This window comes from Mus pahari, chromosome 21, assembly GCF_900095145.1.
Source record: "Mus pahari chromosome 21, PAHARI_EIJ_v1.1, whole genome shotgun sequence".
Classification (NCBI taxonomy): Eukaryota; Metazoa; Chordata; class Mammalia; order Rodentia; family Muridae; genus Mus; species Mus pahari.
The window spans coordinates 30,511,749-30,516,234 of record NC_034610.1 but is presented as its reverse complement, the minus strand read 5'-3'; positions in this window follow the sequence as shown (position 1 = coordinate 30,516,234).

The following is a 4,486-nucleotide window of genomic DNA, read 5'->3' as shown; positions in this document are numbered from 1 at the left end:
CCTACATGACCACATGGTGATTCATCGGATAATAGCAAAGCCCAAAGAGAATATAAGAAAGCAGCAAGGGAAACAAGAAAAATTTAACCCCACTTCATTCGGATCACCCTTGACTTCCTGGCTTGAGCCAAGTGAGACAATAATACGCTGTTAGGAGTGGAACTTTTATTTTTTTATTTTTTATTTTATTTTATTTTATTTTAATTAATTATTTATTTATTTATTTTGGTTTTTTTTCGAGACAGGGTTTCTCTGTATAGCCCTGGCTATCCTGACTCACTCTGTAGACCAGGCTGGCCTCGAACTCAGAAATCCGCCTGCCTCTGCCTCCCAAGTGCTGGGATTAAAGGTGTGCGCCATTTTTTTTTTTAAATCAAATTGTTTAATCAATTTGTTTGATCATCTGAAAACTATGAGGTGAGATGAGACACCTTCATGCACATAAAAGCTGATAAGATTCGTGGTTGGAATGCTCCACTGCAAGAAATAGGTCTTGCTTTTAAGTTCCAGTGTCTCTTCCATTTCTCAGAACGGAAAAAAAAAAATGGTATTGAAAGATTGAATGTCTGGAACAGCAGTAAATATGCCAATGAATAGGAAAGCCGATGTCTTTTATTTTTCTGACTTATTTAAAGGACATCTGGTTATTTAAATCTAAGAGAAAATCTGAATCATGAGGTTTATGACACATTTGATAAAAATAGCTGAAAGTGGGGTGTAGGCCAATAGAAATCTATGCCAAACTTCTTCAAGTATAGATGAGGTCATAGGTAAGATTCACTTGTGATAAGCCAAAATCAATTAAGACTATGCAATGCCATTCCTTGGAAATGCCCTGGGGAAAAATTAAGATATGTACAAACTAAAAACCAATAGAGAAAAAAAAAAAAACCCGGAGTATAAAAGGATAAATATGTGCCAGTTTTTTTTTTAATGCAACAAAAATAGCAAAAATTATTAGAGTCAGAATTTGTTTACAAAACTCAAGGTCTGAAAGGGCGAAGCTGTGAGCTTGCTGGTATTTTAACTTGCCTCTGATTCCATGGGTACTACTCAGTTGTTAAAATCTAGAATCCCTCCCCCACCCCCACTCATGGGTAATACAGTCTCCACTTCAACCGAGTTGGAAATCAGGCTCTAAGAGGAGCCTTTAGGTTTTGAAAGCTTTATCCTCGTGGATGATGGATGCTGCTATGAAGGAGGTTTTCAGGAGAGGATCTGCCCACTGTTCATCTACCAGGTAAACACATAACATTCCCTGTCTTCAGCCACATAAAGTCATCAAAAGAATCCAGATGCTAGCTGAGGTAGATACACTTTAATCTAGCACTTGGAGGCAGGGGGCAGAAGCAGGCAGATTTCTGTGAGTGAGAAGGCAGCCTGGTCTACAGAGTGAGCTCTAGGTATTGTGGTGCTTGTGTTCAAGGATTACTAACATGGAAGTCTAACTCCACGTTACAATACCATCACTCACCAAACTGAACTGAACTTCATTGTACAGCCATTGTATTATCTCCCACTGTCATGGTTTGTCATATACTTGGGCTAGGGAGGCACTCTTAGAAGTTCTGGCCCCATTGCAGTAGGTGTGTCACTGTGGGTGTGGGCTTTAAGAGCCTCATCTGAGTTGCTTGGAAGCCAGTCTTTCACTAGCAGCCTTCAGATGAAGATGTAGAACTCTCAGCTCCTCCTGTACCATGCCTGCCTGGATGCTGCCATGCTCCTGCCTTGATAATGGACTGAACCTCTGAACCTGTAAGGCAGCCCCAATTAAATGTTGTGCTTATAAGAGTTGCCTTGGTCATGGTATCTATTCATCCTAAGCAAAACCCTAGTTAGCAGTAAACTCTAAGACAAAAGTTGGTACCAAGGACTGGGGTATTGCTGTGATTGGCCAGACCATGTTTTTGTTTGAAAAAAATGTGGATTTGGGGACTTTGGATTTGGAAAGTCATGGAATGTTTTAAGTAGGGCTTAATGAGCTATCCTAGTAGAAATGTGGAAGATTTTGTTGCTGCGACTGATTTGAACTGTGCAAACCTAGCACAAGAGGTTTCAGTGGAGAAGAACTTCAGTAGTGGCCTAGAGACTGTTTCTGTAGTATTTTGCTGAAGAACAAGGTTGCTTTTTGGCCTCGTCTGGAGTCTGCCTGAGGCTAAGGTGAAGAGACTCAGATTAATTGCATTGACAAAGGAAGTCTCAGAAACACCCATCATAGATTTTGTTCTCTGGTTAAGTCTCATGAATAGCATTTTGAATAAGCATAGCAAGCTTAGAAAGGAAAAATATAAAATATATAGTTTGAGTATTAAACAGGCACCAGGAAGTGTAATGGAGCTGAATACTGTGTTCCAAGATATTAAGTTGAATTAAGGGAGTGGTGACCTTGGGGTAAGATCCCACCCAGCTGAATTTAGGTCCAAACTGGTGCTACGCACCTTTAATCCCAAGAGACAAAGCCAAGCAGATCTCTGAATTCAAGTCCAGCTTGGGACAGAGCAAGTTCTAGGTAAAGAAAAGCTTAAATCCAGGCATGGTGGCACATGCCCTTAATTCTGGGAGACAGAGACACGCAGATCTCTGAGTTCAAGGTCAATCTACAGAGCAAGTTCCAGGATAGCCAAGCTTAGGCAGTTCGGGAGTTGGAAAACAGAAAGCTGGTAATAGCATAAGTGGTGTGGGTTGGGGGAGTTCTAGCTCCAGCAAGCAGCAAAACATGGCAGTTTTGGCCACATGGCTCTGGCTTTAACCCAGACTAGAAGGGATTACTAGAACAATTGATGCTGGTTAGCTGGAGCTAAGATATTAGTGGTGATTAAGAAGAGACCAGCATCACTGAGATGAAATCTTCTGGGAAGTATTTTTCTGAGAGCACAAAGAAGCTGTGTTTCAGAGATCTCCAAGGCTGTACCTCATGCTGCAGCTAGACTTAGTAATGTGTAAGAGTCACCCAGGTGGTACTGGTTTTGAAGGCATGAAGGGGCCATGAAGAGCAGCTGAGATTCAACACTGTGAGAGCTGTGGAAGGCCATTGGTGAAGGTGCAGCCTCAGCTGCAGTTGATGGCCCAGGTCTGAAGGGGTCATGCAAAGGATTTGAGGCTTGGCACCATGAAGAGAGTCTATGAGAAGCTATAGGTGAATCCTAGTTGCAGTGGAAGACCCCAGTGTATTGGAGATGCCAGTACCATGGGAAGATCACCAAGAACAGCAGTGGCAGTGAGGATGGACCAACCTGAACTTAGAGTGCAACAGAGGCAGAGCTGGAGAAGTGACACCAGCCCTTTGGAGGAGCCCAGAAGATCATGTGTGGATCCCAGACATTGAAACAAGAAGCTGTAACATTGAAGTTGCCTTGGAGACTCCAAGATGTTCCAGATGCCAGAGCCATGGGCTATCTCCTGAGGGAAGCTGCAAACAGGGAGTGGAAACAGCCTAGGAGAAAGAAGTTTGTTGCAGTCAACAAAAATGAAAAAGGATTTGGAGATCTGAAGACCACTTTGACATCAGCCATGGAGAGGCAGAGTTTGGAGTTTGCCCAGCTGGTTTCCTGTCTTGCTTTGGGGATTACGGTTAAGTGATTGGATGAATCTCAGAAGAGACCTTGAACTTTGGACTTTTAACATTGTTAAGACTGCTATAGACTATAGGGACTTTGGAAGTTGGACTAATTGTATTTTGCATTATGCTATGTGTAGGTATGGTCCCCATAGATTCATATGTTTGAACAAGCCTATGGGGGCCAGGGAGTGGAATGTCATGGTTTGTATATGCTTGGCCCAGGGAGTGTCACTATTAGAAGTTCTGGCCCCATTGGAATAGGAGTGTCACCGTGGGTGTGGGCTTTAAGAGCCTCATCCTAGTTGCCTGGAAACCAGTCTCCCACTAGCAGCCTTCAGATGAAGATGTAGAACTCTCAGCTCCTCCTGAACCATGCCTGCCTGGATGCTGCCAGGCTCCTGCCTTGATAATGGACTGAACCTCTGAACCTGTAAGCCAGCCCCAATTAAATGTTGTGCTTATAAGAGTTGCCTTGGTCATGGTGTCTGCTCACAGCAGTAAAATCCAAAGTAAGACACCCACCCTATCAGAGAAATGACTACTGCCTGAGATTCTGAGGAAGAAAAAGAGACTGTGTTTGTATAACTTTAATTATAGCAGGTTTTTACTATTATCTTATTGTTAGCTATCATTATAACATTTTCTTGCCTGATTTAAATATTAAGCTTTATTGTAAGTTATGACTGTATAATAAAAGAGCAGAGTACACATCAGTTTCAGGATTTCTTGTGGTCTCAGGCATCCACAGTGAGACTTGCAATGTGTCTCCGGTGGCCAACTAGAGTGACAGCCCACTTAGCAAGGAGATCCCAACTCCAAGAGTTGATGGGGGGGTGTGAGATGGCTCAGTGGGTAAGAGCACCCGACTGCTCTTCCAAAGGTCCGGAGTTCAAATCCCAGCAACCACATGGTGGCTCATAACCATCC